We start from the raw sequence: 22,982 nt of genomic DNA, 5'->3' as shown, positions 1-22,982 counted from the left end.
TGGGTGCACAACGATACTTGGCCGCTGGGCTTCCGGCCGTTAGCGGTTTGTATACAGTGGTGTGTGTGTGTGTGTGTGTGTGTGTGTGTGTGTGTGTGTGTGTGTGTGCCGGCAGCAGCTAGAATACATTGCCCTATATTTGTGTGGCCTGGCATGTATTTTGTTCATACAGTGAAGGTGTTCACGACCGGTTGCCTTAGATCCGGGGTTGTACGCTCGTGGTCCATGAAACTTTTTAGTCAAGAAAGCATGTACTGAAGTTTTCAGAAACCAAAATTTAATCTACAATGACTTACTATAATCCACGGTTAAATAGCGAATAAATAGAAATATATTAAACTGAGAACAATTGTAAAAGAAGAAGACACGAAACTTACTAATAAATCGACATTAACTCTACAGAATCGATAGCTAAGTTTTAACTTCGAAAGACGACAGTTCGATATTTACGTCTTATCTCTGACAAGGATTATCCCTGACGATTATATTCACTCATCAGGGCACTTATAGCGCTCTCCGACGTCCGGCTCAGCGGAACCAGAGGCACATTTGAAAAAGTCCAGGGCAGCTCTCAACGAAATGTCTCATGGACCACGACCACGAAGCCCGGAAGATTCACCAGTAGTTGATACATTTTGTTGTTTCCAGTCAGTCATATTGAAATATAATCTTCATTCGGTTGAATTTTCAAAAATTTGTTAAATCGAACAAGCAGGAATTACATTCACGAGTATATTGACTTGGGAAGTATCAGGCAAACAGATGGATGATGATGATGATGTTTGGTTTGTAGGGCGCTTAACTGCGCAGTCATCAACGCCCGTACAAAGTTGCAATTTTTGCACAGTCCAGTTTTGTACGCAGTCCAATCTAGTCATTTCCACAAATGATGATGATGAAATGATGAGGGCAACATAAACACCCAGTCCCCGGGCAGAGAAAAATCCCCAACACCGCCTGTAATCGAACGCGAAACCCCGTGATCCAGAGGCAGCAACGCTGGCCACTAGACCACGAGCTGTGGACTCAGCAGAGGGAGATATCCATTTCCATTGGCGTCCCCTTCGCTTAGTGTTAATGTATTAATGTCTCATATGTAGTTTTGGACAATGTAGGCGTTTTACGTCACGTTGGGAGATGATATATTAATTGTTCAGGCCCAAAGAATACGTGGTATGGACTCCGGAATTTTGGGCTGATTTTAGACCACTACGGTCGCAGGTTCGAATCCTGCCTCGGGCATGGATGTGTGTGATGTCCTTAGGTTAGTTAGGTTTAAGTAGTTCTAAGTTCTAGGCGACTGATGCCCTTAGAAGTTAAGTCCCATAGTGCTCAGAGCCATTTGAATTTTTTTTTATAGGATGTTGAATTTGTACTGGTACTTTTCAGAACTGCATTAGAGAAATGTGCCACATGCCATTTTTTCTTAGCTCTGTGTATTCTTTGTTGTGACAAGCTGGCTTTCATGTTTAAATGGGAGATATACAATTAATGTGCTTCCAGAGAACACGCTAGTTTTATTTGTTATCACTTAATATGGTTCTCGTATCTTTCATAAAGCTACCACCTCGTCCACGTGCGATAAGGTTAGGACAGCACCAGGAAGAATATACCTCAGGTCACTTAAACCCTGAGCCCATAAAAGGGCCACATGAGATGCCTAAAATTACATTAGGTGTAGTGTATGTGTTGCTTTCCGTGTCAGGCTACACGTTTGTTCTGTAAAGGGGCTTCCATTTTCAGTGGTATTCCTGAATTGTTTCAGGGGATGGAGAATGTGAGGTAGGGTTCTTCAATGAGAAATTAGATTCTTCCTCTTTACGAAATGAGAGCAACTGCTTGGTCTCCGATGATGATACCATCTGCAGGAAAAAAAACTTCATCAAAGAGAACAGCACGTTTCTGGAATTCTCAGACGTTGTTATTCTGTGGGTTACCGTACAGTTGCTTCTATAGTTCCGAACCAAATGCAGCGATAAACGTCACGCATCAGTCGCATTTCGCACTCTTACAGCTACATATAGTAACAGGAATCCCCTTCCCCAAGGTTGCCGTGGAATTCGAACCTCTTAAAAATGGGAATGTGGAAGGTGTGTATAAATCTATAATACACGCTATGAGGGTTTGTTATGGGGGCATGTGTTTGTGTTTTTATTCATGTCCGAGAAGGTGACATTTCGTTCAAAACTGGTAAGCTAATGTATTGTCCTCGCACTTGTTGGCTGGGCGAAAGAGTGTTATTATTCTGCTGTGGCTCTAACGCAGTAACAATGCACAATACTAACGAGCGACCAAAACGTACACTATTGACTGTCCGTACTGCATATTGTCTCTCGTCTTCACATTGGTCAAAGTGAAGAGGCGGTAAGACACTGTTCTTGCATTGAATAGTGCAAAACAAAGATACCTGTACGGCGCGAAAAGTGGCAGTTGACTAAAATAATGAAAAGTGTGAAGTAATCCACATGAATACCAAAACAAATCCGCTGAATTTCGGTTACATGATAAATCACACAAATATAAAGGCTGTGAATTTTACTAAATACGAGGGAAAGCTGAAAAATAATGCAGCCGAATTTTTTTATTTGAAAACACTTAAAGCTTTTTAAATAATAACAAACATGATGAACACTAAACATCTATATTCTTCTTATCTACATATTTGCAGCCCTATGCCTCTACAATTGTAGCGTGTAACATGGAGGTGCGGTAATGTAACTACGCGTATGTCGGTTCGTGGGAAACAGCGTGCTGTAATCGAGTTTGGAATTCGAGGAGTTCGTCCACACATGGAGCATCCTCTCCTTCAGCACGACAATGTGAGACCTCACACGAGCGCTGATACATCTGCAGAGATCCAACGCCTTCGATTCTCTGTTACCGACTATTTTCCACACAGTCCCGACTGGTCCAGGCCGATTGTCATCTGTTTCCAAAACTTTAAGAACACCTTCGAGGAATTCACTTTGATAGTGATGAAATGGTGCAAGCAGGGGTGTGGTTGTGGCTCCACTAACAAACTGGTCACTCGTTAAGAGAAATGTGTTCCTTTGCTGGCTGACTATTTTGAGAAATCAATACACTATGTGGTCAAAAGTATCTGGACACCTGGCTGAAAATGACTTACAAGTTCCTGCCCTTCATCGATAATGCTGGAATTCAATATGGTGTTGGTCCACCCTTAGCCTTGATGACAGGTTTCGCTCTTGCAAAAATACGTTCAATCAGGTGCTGGAAGGCCCATTTTTCACGATGTCGGTCGGTGAGGCCTGGCACGAAGTCAGCGTTCCAAAACATCCCAAAGGTGTTCTATAGGATTCAGGTCAGGACTGTGTGCAGGCCAGTCCATTACAGGGGCGTTATTGTCATGTAACCACTCCGCCACAGGCCGTGCATCATGAACAGGCGCTAGATCGTGTTGAAAGATGCAGTCGTCATCCCAGAATTGCTCTTCAACAGTGGGAAGCAAGAAGATGCTTAAAACATCAATATAGGCCTATGCTGTGATAGTGAAACACAAAACAACAAGGGATGCAAGCCCCCACCATGAAAAACACCATCACACTATAACACCACCGCCCCAGAATATCACTGTCGGCACTACACACGCTGACAGATGACGTTCACCGGGCAATCGCCGAACCCACACCCTTCCACTGGATCGCCACATTGTGTACCATGATTCGTCACTCCACACAACGTTGTTCCTCTGTTTAATCGACCAATGTTTACACTCCACATACCAAGCGAGGGATCGTTTGGTATTTACCGGCACGATGTGTGGCTTATGAGGAGCCGCTGGACCATGAAATCCGTTTTCTCACTTCCCATCTAAGTATCATAGAACTTGCAGTGGATCCTGACGCAGTTTGGAATTCCTGTGTGATGGTCTGGATAGATGTTTGCCTATTACACATTACGACCCTCTTCAATTGTCGACGGCCTCTGTCATTGAACAGATGAGATCGGCCCGTACGCTTTTGTGTTGTACGTGTCCCTTTATGTTTCCACTTCACCATCACATCGGTAACAGTGGATCTAGGGATGTTTAGCAATGTGGAAATCTCGCGTACAGACGTAAGACAGAAGTGACGCCCAATCAGCTGACCGCGTTTTAAGTCTGTGAGTTCCGCGCAGCGCCCCATGAGTACTGAGGTCTCTGATATGGGTACCTGGCAGCACAATGCACCTAATATGAAAAATGTATGTTTTTGGGGTGTCCGGATACTTCTGACCGCATAGTGTATGTAGACATGAACAATAACGATATAGAATGTTAATAATTAATGTTTTACTTAAAAAAGCTTTGAGAGTTTTCACATAAAAACTTCGTAGGCGTTACTTTTCAGCTCGCTCTCGTACCTACCTAAGGATTAGTTACGAATAACTTTTATTGGAACGACCATAAAGATAATGTTGTGGGCAAAGCAAGCCAAACTCTGCGTTTTATTGGCAAAACACGTAGAAGATGCAACAGCTCTAGTAAAGAGATTGCTTACGCTACGCTCGTCCATCCTCTTCTGCAGTATTGCTGCGAGGTGTGGGATCCGTATCAGATAGGATGGACGGAGGACACCGAAAAAGTTGAAAGAGCTGCAGCTCTATTTGCAGTGTCGCGAAATACGGAAGAGAGTGTCACAGATATGATACACGAAGTGGGTGGCAGTCATTAAACAAACGCATTTCTCGTTGTGGCAGGATATTATCGTGAAATTTCAGTTTCCAACTTTCTCATCTGAAATCGAAAATATTTTGTTGATGGCCACCTACATAGGGAAAAATGATCGTAATATAAAATAAAAGAATTCAGAGCACTCACGTAAAGATTCAAGTTTTCGTTTTTCCCGCGCTGTTCGGGACTGGAACAGTAGAGAAATAGCTTGACGGTGGTTCGATGAATCCTCTGCCAGGCACTGAACTGAAAATTGCAGAATAGTCATATAGATTGTAGCCTGTGGGGCACACAATACTCATTAAAGCCTGTACTATGGTAAGTGAGCGGGGTTCACCTTATGAGAAAGGATTTTCGTATAGATATCGACCGCGTATACCTGAATGGTGGCAAATCAGACTTATACCAACTCTGTAATAACAATGATCCGTCAAGCAAGTTCGAAATGCAATTACACGTCAAGATGGACCAAAAGCAGCCCTGAAGATGTTACCAATTTGTTAACAATACTGTCGCCAGCCTGATTAGGCATTAACAGAGTTTCTTCCCTGTACAAGTTGGTATATATTCATGCAAAACAACAAGTGGTAACACTGCATAATATAGTAGAATTTTAGAACCAGAAAATCTATTGAACTGATAGTTTCACATTCTGTACTGATATAGAAAAACCATGAATACTTAACACTACACTATAATCTTCTACAAAACTTAACACTGTATATTAATCTGATTAAAATCGGGCATAGGTTACCCTAGAAATAGCACTTTCGAGCCACACACAAAATGTCAATTTTGATTTTACTTTTATATTGACTTAAACTTTTGCTTGTCAAACCAATTTAAAACACTACAGAATTCAAATGTATAAAAGGCGGGGGGGGGGGGGGGGGGGGGGGGGGGGTGAGGGGGGACCCTGAAACTGTTATGATCACTGTATAAAAAAAAAATGATTACTGAATTTATTATGCGTTCAAGATTTCCAGTATATAAGTTACTACTCTTTTCATCTTATTTACTGCTCATTTAAATGCCTTTAAATCTGTCTGGAAATAATAAACTTCATTACTATATCAATACTAAAGTTATCTTTCAACTTCGTTAGACCTTTGTTATTCATTTACTGGTTCATTAACGAAACATTTCTTTAAACACCATTCTAACATAGCTAGGTCTGCAAATAATTATTATTAACACAAATTTTAAAATTCATTTCGGGACACTCGGATTGTACGACATTTGGAAAGGACCCTGTCTAGCTTAGTTGTGAGGATAATTAAATGATGGGAAAGTTCTGGTAAAATTTAGGTTATTATTGCACAGTTCACTCTCTGATCCATACGAATACAGTACTAAAAGTTTCAACCTGCTAGTATCGATGCGGCGGTTGGCGGGCGGCGAAATGGCGAGGCACAGAGCACACATACAACTACAGCTATGGCCCTTGACGTATTGGCACTTTCGTTCTTCTTAGTGTCGCAATACTTTTCCATTTAGTGCCTATGGAATTTTGCCATACAGTGTGGGCGTTGGAACGGCATACCCGAGGCTCAGTGAAGCTATGTCTTCCAAGAGAGCCTCCTCGCTCCAGAAGGTGTTGCTCAAACCAGTGCCAAACTCAAGTTACTACTGCTGAGCCCGTTGTGCCGTGCAGTGCCCGCGTGCATTTTCTCGCGCTCGCCTGCCTTCCACCTTTTACCGCTCCCTTGCAGACAGGGTATTCACCCGAGGTTTTGCATTCTACATATCCTAACACATTGCCTACGTATGGACCAGACGCACAGTTACAATTTTAAACATCTTGCAACGGTTTCAACATTTGTTACATTTCAATCCTATTACTACACTCCTGGAAATGGAAAAAAGAACACATTGACACCGATGTGTCAGACCCACCATACTTGCTCCGGACACTGCGAGAGGGCTGTACAAGCAATGATCACACGCACGGCACAGCGGACACACCAGGAACCGCGGTGTTGGCCGTCGAATGGCGCTATCTGCGCAGCATTTGTGCACCGCCGCCGTCAGTGTCAGCCACTTTGCCGTGGCATACGGAGCTCCATCGCAGTCTTTAACACTGGTAGCATGCCGCGACAGCGTGGACGTGAACCGTATGTGCAGTTGACGGACTTTGAGCGAGGGCGTATAGTGGGCATGCGGGAGGCCGGGTGGACGTACCGCCGAATTGCTCAACACGTGGGGCGTGAGGTCTCCACAGTACATCGATGTTGTCGCCAGTGGTCGGCGGAAGGTGCACGTGCCCGTCGACCTGGGACCGGACCGCAGCGACGCACGGATGCACGCCAAGACCGTAGGATCCTACGCAGTGCCGTAGGGGATCGCACCGCCACTTCCCAGCAAATTAGGGACACTGTTGCTCCTGGGGTATCGACGAGGACCATTCGCAACCGTCTCCATGAAGCTGGGCTACGGTCCCGCACACCGTCAGGCCGTCTTCCGCTCACGCCCCAACATCGTGCAGCCCGCCTCCAGTGGTGTCGCGACAGGCGTGAATGAGGGACGAATGGAGACGTGTCGTCTTCAGCGATGAGAGTCGCTTCTGCCTTGGTGTCAATGATGGTCGTATGCGTGTTTGGCGCTGTGCAGGTGAGCGCCACAATCAGGACTGCATACGACCGAGGCACACAGGGCCAACACCCGGCATCATGGTGTGGGGAGCGATCTCCTACACTGGCCGTACACCTCTGGTGATCGTCGAGGGGACACTGAATAGTGCACGGTACATCCAAACCGTCATCGAACCCATCGTTCTACCATTCCTAGACCGGCAAGGGAACTTGCTGTTCCAACAGGACAATGCACGTCCGCGTGTATCCCGTGCCACCCAACGTGCTCTAGAAGGTGTAAGTCAACTACCCTGGCCAGCAAGATCTCCGGATCTGTCCCCCATTGAGCATGTTTGGGACTGGATGAAGCGTCGTCTCACGCGGTCTGCACGTCCAGCACAAACGCTGGTTCAACTGAGGCGCCAGGTGGAAATGGCATTGCAAGCCGTTCCACAGGACTACATCCAGCATCTCTACGATCGTCTCCATGGGAGAATAGCAGCCTGCATTGCTGCGAAAGGTGGATGTACACTGTACTAGTGCCGACATTGTGCATGCTCTGTTGCCTGTGTCTATGTGCCTGTGGTTCTGTCAGAGTGATCATGTGATGTATCTGACCCCAGGAATGTGTCAATAAAGTTTCCCCTTCCTGGGACAATGAATTCACGGTGTTCTTATTTCAATTTCCAGGAGTGTATATTGCTTGACATTTGACATAAACATTAATATTCATATTGAAACTTTTTCTTAACATAATGACATGAAACAAAAAAGAAATGAAATCAGAACATCAGTTACACACGTTTATCGAAAAATCAGAAGAAAAAATATTATTTATATGTACAATAGTACAGAGCCGTTGTTGTTACAGGATGTAGGCAAAACTCCATCTGGCCAGCCAGATTGATGTTGTCCGTGATTTCCTCAAATCCCATAGGGTGACTGCTGAAACTTTTGTGCTGAAAGTTGACAAGGGGATCTCCGATCCAATCATTGTCCAGCCCAAGCTTTTGCCGTCTAGAACGACGCCGTCGTCGGAGAATCATCAAACCATTCGTGTATTTTCTTTTTTTCATAGATAATCTGCATCCAATTTCACTACATTGACAGCGATTAGCATAGCACGCAGGTTTATTTAAAAAAAGTTTTTTTTAAATAGCAGTTCTCTGAAATAAAAGTCAATTTTGTTGAAAAAATAGCCGTTATAAATTCGTTCACCAAAAATCGGAATTAGAATATATCGCAAAAATCCTGCGTACTACAATAGAAAAAACGCCGACTCAAGTCACAAAAAGGTATAATGTAGTTGCATGTATATTTCATGAATTATACCTCCTGCCAAAATGTTGCTCTGAAAAAACAAGCGTTTGAAGTTCAAACTTATGTTTTATAATATTCAATCTAAACAAACCTTTTATTGGCAATGCCAGGACAGTACAGTTTGCTTTTTTTTGCCGATATCTAAAGACTCATTTTCATGAAATTATATCGATTAACTGACTTCCGCTTATCAATCGACGCGTTTTCTGCATGACTGGGATTAATTTTAGAACCTTTTCCAGCGGTACAAATACAATTGTTTTCCATTTTCAAACACTATCGTATTACTTCGTATAAAAAACATGCGACATGACAAGTAAAACATGCGAGACAAGGACGTGCTTTCAGACTGTATACCATGAAATAATCATATTACGAAAAGAAATTTTGTTGAGAATAGAATTTTAGTTGATAGTAATCCTTTCTGTGATACTATCCGAAATTAACAGGAGCCCTATTCCGTTGGTAACTATTATGGTATTACAAAGGTCGCATTCGAGTGACCAAGAGCGCCAGACACCCATCCAGTAAATCGCAGTTTTATCATATTTTAGTATTTGTGGCATACTTTACATGTCGGCTGGAGTGGCCGAGCGGTTCTAGGCGCTTCAGTCTGGAACCGACCGCTACAGTCGCAGCTTCGAATCCTGCCTCGGGCGTGGATGTGTGTGATGTCCTTAGGTTAGATAGGTTTAAGTAGTTTTAAGTTCTAGGGGACTGATGACCTCAGAAGTTAAGCCCTATGGTGCTCTGAGCCATTTGAAACTATTTTACATGAATGAATCTTAAAAATAGACTCTGTAAGGAACATTTTAAGCCAATAAAAAATTGGGATTAAAAAAGTTCCTGCCTTGGTCTAGGTTCTTAAGCATAACGTTGCTAACCGAGCGAGGTGGCGCAGTGGTTAGACACTGGACTCGCATTCGGGAGGACGACCGTTCAATCCCGCGTCCGGCCATCCTGATTTAGGTTTTCCGTGATTTCCCTAAATCGTTTCAGGCAAATGCCGGGATGGTTCCTTTGAAAGGGCACGGCCGACTTCCTTCCCCATCCTTCCCTAATCCTATGAGACCCATGACCTTGCTGTCTGGTCTCCTTTCCCAAACAACCCACAACCCCATAACGTTGCCAACACTTATTGAGACCCAGAATCACCTCTTATTTGCTATGAAATAATAGACGTAATGGGGGAGAGGTTCAGCGAGCTAATCCTGCCAAATCTGACATGAATGTATTGCGTCACTTAATTTTAGATATTTTTCCAAACGAGAGAAGGAATTTAAGATATCTAGGCTCTGTCAAACACATAGTTTCAGCTTAGTGTGATATTTTGATCAACAGGAATTAATTAAAACGTCTATCCTGTAAATATCGATTACCTTTAATTTAGACGCCTAAACAAAATTCTGTTCAAATTGATGAATATGGAAGGCATACAGACTTTTAGCCATCTGTGTACTGCGAATGGACGACCTGAGCCGAGGCATGCAACCCTATAGCCATTGTGTACTGCGGATGGACAAACTGAGACTAATAACGTTCCGGTCGACAAATATGAAAGCCCTCGACTGTTTGATATGGGGTAGTAGGAAGAGCAAGGTGTATGGGCACACCTGTCACGTCAGCGGAGGACGTTATTGTTCGCTTCGACACAACGACTAAAATATTTCAAAGGCAAGCGCACGTATTGGTTCATGTGCGTGAGGCTGAGCATCGCCGATGTATAAGCTCTGCATTGACGTAGGAGGTACGCAGTTCGAAGCCCGTTTTTAATGTAGACAGCGCGATGTGCTGCTTCATATTCGGTTTATTGACGTAATGTGGAACGCACACACATCTCTAACTTCGACGGTCTCCACTGGATAAGTTGTGCATTTCTTGAAAAACCGATCAGTGTGTCTTCCAGTACCACATTCAAGAAGTAACCCGTATCCGGAAACGCACGGTTTGTCCACTGAAGGTCGAGGAAGTTTGAGATGTGTGTACGTTCCACATTATGTCAATAAATTGAACATGAGTAGCACATCGCGCTGTCTACATTAAAAACGGTCTTCGAAGTGCGTACCTCCTACATCAATTCAGAGTTTACATCGGCGATGCTCAGCCTCACGCGTATGAACCAATACGTGCGGTTACCTTTGAAGTATTTTAGTCACTCCACAGAAGCGAGAAATAAGGTCCTCCGCTGACGTGACAGGTGTGCCATGCACCATACTCTTCATAATACCCCACAAAAATAGTCGAGAGGTGTCAGATCTGGCGAGAGGAGTGTTATTTGCCTCAGGTTGTCCATCCACAGTACACAACGGCTAAATGGTTGCATGTCTAGGCTCAGGTCGTCCATTTGCAGTACACAGATGGCTATACTTTTCGTATTCAGAACCAAAACGAATCAGAACAGTCACAATCGTTCGTTCTGAGACTTCGACGCTCTCTAGCGCGCAAGTCGTGCATTTCCGGATATGAGTTCCTTGTTGGAAACCGATTAGTTTGACCTCCTGCGTTGTCGGTGTTTTTTTGAGACACCCTGCACATAACATTGCCATTCCTGTATGTTTTTAGTTTGGCGATTTTGTGGTATACTTCATATTTTTAACTTCCAGAAACAAAAAACAACTTTCATCACATCAACGCAGTTCATTTAAGAAGCTATAAACAAGACCTACGTGCTTCAAAACTGCCATACCGTGACGGACTCCTTGTTAATAATAACTCAGTCTAAACGTAGGCTTCCGCGGCCGTTGTTACAGTCAGTAAAATTCTTCTGGTTTTGAGGCCGCATTGTCATCTGTAAAATTCCGACGTTTCGGCGACTGTTGCAAGGCGCCTTCCTCAGGTTGTATTGCTCTCCTCCATAGTATGTAAGTATCCAAACTAGTGCTCATTCAGCAGTTAGCAATACAACCTGAGGAAGGCGCCTTGCAACAGTCGCCGAAACGTCGGAATTTTACAGATGACAATGCGGCCTCAAACCCAGAAGAATTTTATTGAGTATAACTCAGTGATTATACTATAAACTGATATTCGTGCTAAATGAATAATACATTAAATACAATGGATTTAGGAATTATTTCATCGTTATGACAGCTTGTTTGACGCTCCAACAATGACGTCACGACGGAGGCTGAACAAGGAGAATCAGCTGAAAGTGGCCAGTACGTGAGAGTTACAGGACACAGTTGTGTCGCACGTGTTATTTATTTACCTGCCAGTGTGTTTGTGTGACATTTTCTATCTTGAAACAACTGATTTTTTCCATGCTGAATATTCAGACATTAAAAATGTTAGCATATATGAACGTATGGACGTAATAAATAGGCATATAACACATTGTTTATCGTATATTTTACTCCATGGCCATACAAACACACAACCTCAGACGCTTAACAGAAGCAGCGAATCTGTTGTTCCAGAAGAAGCAACGAGGCAAAAATTCAGAAGATAAAAACAATAACCACGGAAGACGTGGATTTGCTGATATAAATGTTTAAGGCTGGAAAAAATTTCTAGTAAACAATAAACGTGAGCTTAATCTCCAAGTCCATAAATAGACGAAACTCTAAAACATAGTTCAATGGATTAAAATAATGGCTTACAGCTTTAAACTGTATTTGATGCTAAAGAAAACAGCTTAAATACCTACGTGTAGTTGTTTCAACACGGGGATATGCATTCTCGCGGCCAAGGTTAAATCCGTAGTTATTGCACTGCAAAGTCTTGGAACGGCAATCCCTTCATATGTTTTATTAAACACTTCCTAGAAGGATGTAGCAGGTGTGCAAATGGCGCCTTAGATGACACACCTACATGCTCTTTGCTCATAGATCTTTGCAGTGTTCGTAGAACGTATTCTAGCCGCTGTTCAACACTGAGACACAATACGAACGGAAAATATGTACGAACTTATCGTATTACGGGAAAGAGACATAAAATCTATTGGGCAGTATCGTATACAGTTTTTGATCACCCAGAAACATCAGTGAGGATAAAATCACTGTTTGTAGGCTGTATGTATTTATTTTTAGTTTTTTTTTGTTAAACCAGGCTGTAAGATCTTCTGTCATATCGGACAAGCAGCTATACAAATACAAAATTCAGCCAAAGATTGTATATCAAGCGTCTCGAATTCCATATATTATTATGATTCATTTACGAATACATAATGCTAAAAAAGTTACGGTTATCAACGTAAATCATTTATAATTTTTTAAGTCACGACTGCACGTGCACCGTAAAAGAACGTGAATTTCGATCTTCAGCAACCAACATCATATTTTCGATAATCACAGTAAATCGTTACAGTAGGAGTGTGATACTTCTTGATCATATAATAATATTGTAGACAGAAAGCGGTAATCTTGTATGGGACATGTGTGACTTATTTCAAATAAAATGTCTTCAATAACCAGAAGCTGTTGCTGCCCTCTGAAAAATATGTGACCTAAAATCAATTTCAATAATCACGGTGAGTAACGACGATGACGATGATTTTGATGATGATGTTAATTATACTACTACTGCTACCACTACTACTACTACTACTACTACTACTACTAATAATAATAATAATAATAATAATAATAATGAGAAGAAATGAGAGTAGTAACGTTCTTAGAAAAGAAAACACATTACTGATACACTGTCTCACAAAAAAAGTGAAGTACGGGAGGAAGAATCGAAACTTCACGAGTCGAGAGGGTATGTGATTTTATTGGATTGATTCCAAAACTGAATGAAATTTGAAAATAATTTGGCAATACGAACTCACTTGTCAAGATGACGTCCCTTCCTCTCTCGCCTATATGGATACATTGACTCGGTTGGGACGGGTGTTAAAAAGCCGTTTTATCCTCTTTTGAAGCAAGCTGGCCACAGCTGTAGTAGCTGGTCCTTGATATCCCTGATACTGGTACTGGGACGGAGCTGGAGTTTGAGATGATCTGACTAATGTCCTACCGGTTACATCTCTCGGTATCTTTCTGAAAACTGTAGTATCTCAGCATCACGCAGAAAGATAATACAGACACATACTATGTGTGGACGAGAATTGTCTTGCTGAAAAGTGGCACCACGATAGTGTAGCATGAGAAGTAGCACGTTAAGAGGAAAGATGTCCATGTCGTAACGTTGTGGCGCTAGAGTTCTCCTAATTACTAACAATCGTGGCCTGATGTCATACCCCATGGTTTCCCACACTTTGACCCCAGGAGTAATACAACTGTGCATCTTCAAAACATTTGAAGAATGGAGCCTCTCCTCTGGTCGCCACCATATTCTCCGTCGATGATTACCCGGGGTAGTGTTGAGCCACGATTTCTCACTGAACACAATGCGACACCATTCTTCAGCACCACTCCAAACGCTGCAATTTGTGTTGTATTGTTTACGGTCGCCTGAGCACGAGACGGTGCTCAATAGTCCGGCTGCTTCTAGACTCGGACCAATGGTACGAGACGACACAGATTATTTCAAGGAGTGCATTGTTTGTTGTCGGATTGCAGACACAGTTGTGAAGGAGCTATGATGTGCTTGGTACACAATACGTCTTTCCTTCTTTGTGGTGGTCAGACGTAATAGACCAGAACCTTAGTGACGAGTACGACTGCCCTCACATTCCCTTGCAGTCCACCATTGGACCACTTTCCCTTTCGAATGCCCAACAAATCTGGACACTGCGCGATTCGGCAAGTAGGCCAAATGAAGACCCACAATGAGGCTCCTTTCAAACTCGTGGTGATAACGCTGTCTTACACGAGTACACGGCATATCTGTGTGCTTCACAGAGATTATTCATCTGACACTGTTTACACCCCGTAGTTACTCTACCAGGCCTGGTAACAACACGAACAACACTAATACACACCGATTGTCGTTCTACTTACCGCAGAGAGTTGAGACTCTAGTCATTCACGTACCTAACTATAATGTGTACGTGTACGAAATTACATTGATAACCGACCATTTGTTCTGCATGCCTCACTTTTTTGTTAGGCCGTGTATTACTAATTCTTGAGCCAGTGTCAGGCTCGTCTGAAATGCATTCTATAATGACAAGCTAGAAGGTTGAAGTGACGCCTAAGAATGAGAAGACAGTCTGTTTCTGTGTAGGGTGTTGCGGTTACGGTGGAGGGTAATGAGACCAGTCTGAATCAAGAGAATGCAAACAGTTATGAAGACGGGTTTCCAGTATGCTGGGATGTTGATGGGTCAGCAACTTGTGGTACATTTCAAGACAAACAGCCAAAGTTGAAAAATGACTCTTTTTATTATTTGATGAAGACTAGTTGGGGGCTTTATTCATAACCCACTCTCAGATCATCCATCCAATCAGAATAGATATTACTCCATATAGCAAAAAATCATGACAATCATCCAAAGGAGTGCAAAAGCCAGTGATCGAACTACAGACAACACGAGCCGTGTACCTCCTTCCTGGTGAAATGACTGGAACTCATCGGCTGTCGAACCCCCTTCGTCTAATAGGCGCTGCTCATGCATGTTTGTTTAGATCTTTGGGCGGGTTTAGTGACATTTCTGAGCAGTCAAAGGGATTGTATCTGTGATACAATATCCATAGTCATCGTCTATTTTCAGGCGTTCTCGGAACCGGGGTGATGCAAAACTTCTTTCGATGTGTGTATATAATTACTGTTATTTTTTATTCAATAGAACATTCTGATATATTTTTTGTGTTATTTTATTTTGCCTGTTTGTTGAGGAAATTGCGTTTTGTAGCGCTATGTGGTAAATCTCTCTTGTTTTCTTTATTTCTGATACAACATCCCTCTGTTTCGCTTTAAAAATCAGCAATTTTCGAGTAGAACGAGTTGATCATTGAAAATTATAATTTTTCTATGCATACTGTTTACTTTTAAGTAGGAGACAGGAGGATAACTATGTAGAACAAAAATGTTCGCAGGTTACATGGTCTTTTAGATATCCTTACTCAGTTTCTAGACCGTTCACCACTTCCGGTTTTTAGGAGACTCTAGCAAGACACTGGTCGCATACGAAAAGAAAGAGATTGTTATGATGTAACGCGCGATAGTTATACAACAGAACTAACGTATAGGTGACGTGAGTACGACCTTCACTGACGAAAGCTACTAGGAAAACTACCGTAGTCTATGCTTACTGCCGGCCGCGGTGGTCTCGCGGTTCTAGGCGCGCAGTCCGGAACCGTTCGACTGCTACGGTCGCAGGTTCGAGTCCTGCCTCGGGCATGGATGTGTGTGATGTCCTTAGGTTAGTTAGGTTTAAGTAGTTCTAAGTTATAGGGGACTGATGACCACAGCAGTTGAGTCCCATAGTGCTCAGAGCCATTTGAACCATTTTCTATGCTTACTTACAATAGTCTACAGTAGCCTACGGTACTTCTACAGCTCGACATGTACCGGTAATATTGTTGTTAATATTATAGGGTAGGCAAGTTACAGAGGTGTTGCTATGGACCAAAACAAGAACAAAAATTCTAGAAAACGTAGGCTTTAAAATGCTTACCTTAAAACCTATGAGCACTTTTTCATATGTAACATTGTGAAAGCATCTCTTCTACTGCAAGATGTTTGGATTCCACATTGTTTTAGGAGTCAGTATAGACCAATACAATAAAAAATGTTCATAAACATGGCCTCTAAAATACCCGAAGAGCTATAGGCGCTTATTCAGTGCATAAGACGTGTTTCACGGTAATGAAGATGAACAAGTGCTCATAGCTTTTATGGTATGCATTTTAGAGCCCATATTTACTAGATATTATTTTCTGTTTTTGGTACACTCTACCATCACTGAAAGTTGCCTATCCTATAATCTTAGCAACAACATTACCGGTACATGTATTCCACTGTCAGAGATATCAGATCGATTTTCGCTAATAACTTTACACCCGGTCGTTTCTGGACCACGGTCTCTTACGTAAAATTGATACATTTACCATTTTCCATTGTCCCTGAGAGTTTGTATTATCATCACGGACTCAGCTTGCTTATCACACAGTTACAAACCGGGTATACTCCCCGACTACAACTGACACTATAGTTCAAAAATTTTCAAATGTGTGTGAAATCTTATGGGACTTAATTGCTAAGGTCATCAGTCCCTAAGCTTACACACTGCTTAACCTAAATTATCCTAAGAACAAACACACACCCATGCCCAAGGGAGGACTCGAATCTCCGCCGGGACCAGCCGCACAGTCCATGAGTGCACGCCTGAGACCGCTCGGCTAATCCCGCGCGGCCACTATCGTTCCCTCGATAGAGCAACGGTGGTGAGGAGGCATGTTTCTGATTTTGCAGGCGGAAAATGTCAGATCACGTGACATTCATCGTAGACTTGTTACAGCCTGTGGCGAAGATTTTGCGAACACTGTCAGTTCCCGGAAACAATGCTTAGTATATCGTAATTGGGGAAGACGCTTTAATAATTATTATAGATACACTGAAAGAAGGGGACCGCATCAGCTCACACTTTCCATACGTGAACGATTGTTTTCCTGACAAACGCTTTACGGATGATGAACCTCCACTTCTATGATGTGGGCTGGTTGAATCACCAGTCCGCCACATGGTACGAGGCAATACTTATGCTGAGGTTAAACTGATGTCTCAAATCTAGAAGAAACGGCAAGTGGAAATAGATGAAAGCATTTTCCAAATTATGTCTCATACGTCTTTGTATCAATTTTAATACACGTTTTCGTATGACGAAAGAATTATAAAATCCATGTCAGGTTATTAGAAGTGGAGTAGTAGTTCAAATGGCCGAGGTTAGGTCGGAAGACAGCTGTGGTCCCACTGAAACAACAATCCCAACTCTCACGGAATGCGGTTTAAAGAAACCACGGGAACCTAACTCTGGATTGCTGGACCGGGCTTTCATACCCACTCCTTCGAATACGAACCATTGCATCACCTCTTTCAGTATATTGTTCTAATGATGTTCTTCATATCACAATTTGGATATTTTTCGTCTAACCGGACTATACTTACACCAGTTGAGCCATCGGAGTGCGCTTCAAGGCACTGTCAACTGATTCAGGTGTTGGGGTACAAACTAAGTCGCTGCGTACTGGAGAAGTCTGTCACGATGTTTGAAACTCATCTGCTGGTCGTTCATGCCACGAGCAGCTGCTAAGAAACCGCCATAAATCTAAACAAGCATGTGACGAAATCATCTTAGCTCAGTCGTTTCACTTAAGTTCGTTTACATTCTTCGGTTACTTGTCATTAATCGTGAGCCCGTTTTGGAACAAAAGGTTTTTAAATTTTCCTGTCAATGTCGGAAGCGTAAGCCAGCAACGAAATAAAGTACATAACTTTAGTATTGTTATTATGGGTTACAGTCATGTAGAATTTCCTAAATGATAATGCTTTCGCCATTTGATTTATTTTGTTTCCTTCTTCCTACACTACTGAATTTTCGGATTTGTACTCACTGTCAAAGTGATTAACTGTTGTCCATCGCAATTCTTTTAATTGAGTTAAATATGAAGATTTTTGGTCAATTTCTATGATAGGAAATTTACCTATGGAAATATTTTATACTTTGAGTATGTCGTCTACATAAATCCTCATAAATTGATATGGATTCCAGTGTTTTTTTTATTCTTTCCAATAATAGTGTTTGCACAAATATCAATAGGAATAAAATCCACTTATTTTCGCAAAAAATCTGTTTCTTCTACAGTTATTTACTCAAATTCGTTTTGCTCTTTTGTGTAAAAAATAGTTGGTCATTATACCATTTCATATATGAAAGGAAAAATGTATATATTGAGTAATAACTGCAATAACAACATATGAAAAGTAAAATATGGCGTTTCAGTCTTCGATCGCTATTCTTTATTTTCAATTACCGGTTTCGGGCTAGCTGCCCATCTTCAGATCTGTCAGACAAAGCTAAAAATGTAATTAATTGAAAATAAAGAATAGCGATCGAAGACTGAAACGCCATATTTTATTTAATGTACGATCGCGGAACTCCCATTGAGACAATCATGTCTAGTTTTGATATGAAAAGTAAGCCTACTCTTTCTACTAACTCTTAGTTTTAGTAACTTAGTCACTGTTTTACTGTATTGCTTCTTATTATATTGTGCTATATTGAAGAACATATATACGTTCTACCTCTGTAGCTCGTCATGTACACGTTCAACAATAGTTTCTTTATGAAGGTTGTAAAGGATTTTTAAAAAATGTTATAGTAATTTTTGGGTAGAAATTTCAAATCACAGAAGTGACACCCAAAAAAGCAGATCTGACACTCATATGATACCATTACTATTGTTATTGAAATATTTTTCTGAAATTGTCAAGTGTGACAAAAAGTTAAGAAATACCGATGATGGAGAGAAACGCCGAAATACGATTGGGTTAAGGAATACAGAAGAGTATGTGTTTTTGCACACTCAGTGGGATCTCATTCATGTTGTTATTGATACTGCGTTTATTTACTATAGTTTCAGAATTTCACTTCATATCACTTCAAAGTATTAAGTAATTTTTGTACTGGAAAAAGAATATTCAGTAATGCTTTTAGCGTTACCCAAATATTACTACAATTTGAAATAAGTAACAATGTGATTAAATTCATCTTATAATATGGGCGAACTCAAAACCAATAAACCGAAAATATAATTCCATAGACAATTGCAACGTTTATTAACGGGTACCTTGAACCAATGAATTTTGAAATTTCCTTACCATTGCACTGTGCAAATGCTGGTATATTACCTACGGTCTTCTCCAAACGTCAAAAATTTACGTGAAGTAGGATTCAGATATGTTGAGAGTGAGTCATGTAACAGGACACTGCCCTTGTCGGAAATCAGTTAGCTCTAATCAAGACACGTGGAAGTGCATAAGGAAACGTACGTCTCAGATGGCGCATTGTTTTTTGCACAATAGCAGCACCAAAGGGAATGCATCGCTGCAGGCTTGAGGCTGACAATGGCCCCTGACAATATGCGCCGATTGAGGATTTTGGCGTCACATCGCGTCGCGTGGCTGCGTCACCCGAGTCCCGCTAGGCGTGCACAATGAGAGCTGCCTAACGGTTTAGCCCCGGGCAGCAGCCGGAACCAGCGGCAGCGCTCACACGCGCCACACACTGCTCGCCGTACGCATCGCTTCCGCGCCACTCGCCGACAACAATCGAAGGCCTCGTCGTTGACGACGATGCTGGATGAGTCAAAGAATACAACGATTAGCAGGTAGAACTCACTGTTCCTCTGTGCTATGGCAGAAGTAAAGGTCGATTCACAATTATTATCACTGAACGGAAAGGAAGGACACTGTCAAACAGAGGTATGTTCACATCGGATGAAACGTCAAGACGTCACTTCGCTTAGTCTGGTACTGAGCACTGAAAGTTACGAGAACTATCAGTGATACCCAAATCCAGAACATAGTATCAGAAGAAAGAGACTACGAGGGCGAACTAAAAAGTAATGCCTCCGATTTTTAATGTGAAAACTATGAAGTCTTTTTAAATAAAACCAACGTTATTAACAATCTACAGCTTTATTCCTTATCTCTACATATTTATTTCTCAACGTAGTCACGCTGGCGACGAACACACTTCTCCCAACGAGAGACCAATGTGTTGATGTAGGATGTCTGACTTCGTTTACAGAGCCACGATATCACGTCTGTTTAAGCAGCTTCATCACTATTAATGTGACGCCCTCCAAGGATCCAATGATTCAAATGGCTCTGAGCACTATGGGACTAAACGTCTGAGGTCATCAGTCCCCTAGAACTTAGAACTTCTTAAACCTAACTAACCTAAAGACATCACACACATCCATACCCGAGGCAGGATTCGAACCTGCGACCGTAGCAGTCGCGCTGTTCCAGACTGTAGCGCCTAGAAGCGCTCGGCCACTCCGGCCGGCCCCTCCAAGGTGTTTTAAGTTTTGGAAACAGATGAAAATAGGATGGAGCCAAGTCGGGTATGGAGGACGGTCTGTTAACAGTGAACCTAAGGCGTCGCAGATGTCTCAGCGCTCGTGTGTGGTCTTACATTGTTATGATGATGGAGTGGGTGCTCAGTTTGTGGAGGCAATTTTCGAATTCGTACTTTTAGTTTTATGAGGGTGTCGCAGTACCTTTCGGAGTTTATGGTGGTGTCTTTAGGCATGAATTCCAAATGCATCACACCCTGAACATCGCAGAACACTGTGTGCATGACTTTGCCTGGCGATGCCATAATTGTGATGATATAACTGTGAACACTTTCATAACCTGTGGCAATGTTATTAAGGAACCCATAACCTCACACCAAAAAGAAATTGTTGAAACATGTCCAGTCTCCTCTGTTTCATAGGGGTTGAGGGAGGGGGGGGGGGGGGGGAGGTGAAACGTAGGGGGACATCTTCACCTTTTTGTTTCTGCTGTAGAAAGGTAACTGGACAATAAGAGGACACTGATTCTGTTGCAAAGTGGGTCGCAAGGTTGACTGATTTTGGAGGAGAGTGATCGTAGGTTCATGTACTTGCATGAAAATGATGGATTCTATGCTGTTTACTAGGTGCACGTCATTTTACGGGATACTTCAAAGATGAGGGACATAAAAGAAAAGTTGGTGTTTTGGATTTCTTCTCCGAGCACCACGCAAATACTGCCATAGCGCATCACTTGCAGCTGCCCCTGCCTAACCATGCTAATGCGCAGTGTCGTGCTGCCGCCAACGAATCGTCAGAGCGGTGATGCTATCTAACTACCAGTGAGCACCTGTCAGCGTGCCACGATTTAATGTTTAACTATTACAGCAGTGGGTTACTTAAACTAACAAATACACTCCTGCTACAATGTGGAACTGACGACATTAAAATGGGTATTGTAGTGAATTGACTGCCGCAACTATCGTGTAGAAGACTATCGCCTTCAACAACAAGTATAAAGAACTATTGCACGTAAGTGTAATATTAATAAAGACGGTGAAAAACTTCTTGCTCTAAGTCTGAGGCGCTGTTCTCCACAATATCATCGAAAGCAGGGATATTCTCGAATTGCGATATGTAGTACTAATATCGTTCTGCAATTGGTCTACTAGAGTAGTAAGAACACACTAAAGTTTGGGTGGTGTTGAAGTACACCTCCCAGACAATCAAGGCCGAGGAAAGGTTATAAATTATTATTTATGTGACCATAGTTTTAATTGTTTGCCTATAAACTGTGTCGAAATCTATGAAAAGCATCTGATTGTATTGTTCTGCTGGAGTACTAAGAAAATTGCGTTTCAGTATCAGGAGGAGGCGTATGTCTTGTAGAGAGCTGAAGTTTTAACGGAACAGTTGTTAATGGTAAGAAGCAGTACTACATTGCAATACTCTACTAAAAAAGTTGTCTGATTTCTGTACAAAATGCAACATGTAGAACACTTCACATTTTTGTTTCTGCTGTAGAAAGGTAACTGGACAATAAGAGGACACTGATTCTGTTGCAAAGTGGGTCGCAAGGTTGACTGATTTTGGAGGAGAGTGATCGTAGGTTCATATACTTGCATGAAAATGATGGATTCTATGCTGTTTACTAGGTGCACGTCATTTTACGGGATACTTCAAAGATGAGGGACATAAAAGAAAAGTTGGTGTTTTGGATTTCTTCTCCGAGCACCACGCAAATACTGCCATAGCGCATCACTTGCAGCTGCCCCTGCCTAACCATGCTAATGCGCAGTGTCGTGCTGCCGCCAACGAATCGTCAGAGCGGTGATGCTATCTAACTACCAGTGAGCACCTGTCAGCGTGCCATGATTTAATGTTTAACTATTACAGCAGTGGGTTACTTAAACTAACAAATACACTCCTGCTACAATGTGGAACTGACGACATTAAAATGGGTATTGTAGTGAATTGACTGCCGCAACTATCGTGTAGAAGACTATCGCCTTCAACAACAAGTATAAAGAACTATTGCACGTAAGTGTAATATTAATAAAGACGGTGAAAAACTTCTTGCTCTAAGTCTGAGGCGCTGTTCTCCACAATATCATCGAAAGCAGGGATATTCTCGAATTGCGATATGTAGTACTAATATCGTTCTGCAATTGGTCTACTAGAGTAGTAAGAACACACTAAAGTTTGGGTGGTGTTGAAGTACACCTCCCAGACAATCAAGGCCGAGGAAAGGTTATAAATTATTATTTATGTGACCATAGTTTTAATTGTTTGCCTATAAACTGTGTCGAAATCTATGAAAAGCATCTGATTGTATTGTTCTGCTGGAGTACTAAGAAAATTGCGTTTCAGTATCAGGAGGAGGCGTATGTCTTGTAGAGAGCTGAAGTTTTAACGGAACAGTTGTTAATGGTAAGAAGCAGTACTACATTGCAATACTCTACTAAAAAAGTTGTCTGATTTCTGTACAAAATGCAACATGTAGAACACTTCACATTTTTTTTTAAAAAAAAGGCTG

At 42.0% G+C, this 22,982-nt stretch overlaps 1 protein-coding gene across 2 annotated transcripts in view; it reads left to right on the top strand.

Moving 5' to 3' along the window:
• The window catches only part of LOC126299045 (uncharacterized), a 284,308-nt gene that overhangs the window by 124,946 nt on the left and 136,380 nt on the right, over positions 1-22,982 (top strand). The window lies entirely within an intron of this gene.

Source organism: Schistocerca gregaria, chromosome X, assembly GCF_023897955.1.
Source record: "Schistocerca gregaria isolate iqSchGreg1 chromosome X, iqSchGreg1.2, whole genome shotgun sequence".
Taxonomy (NCBI): Eukaryota; Metazoa; Arthropoda; class Insecta; order Orthoptera; family Acrididae; genus Schistocerca; species Schistocerca gregaria.
Note: the sequence above shows the minus strand (reverse complement) of the source record. Positions and strands in the feature narration are given on the sequence as shown.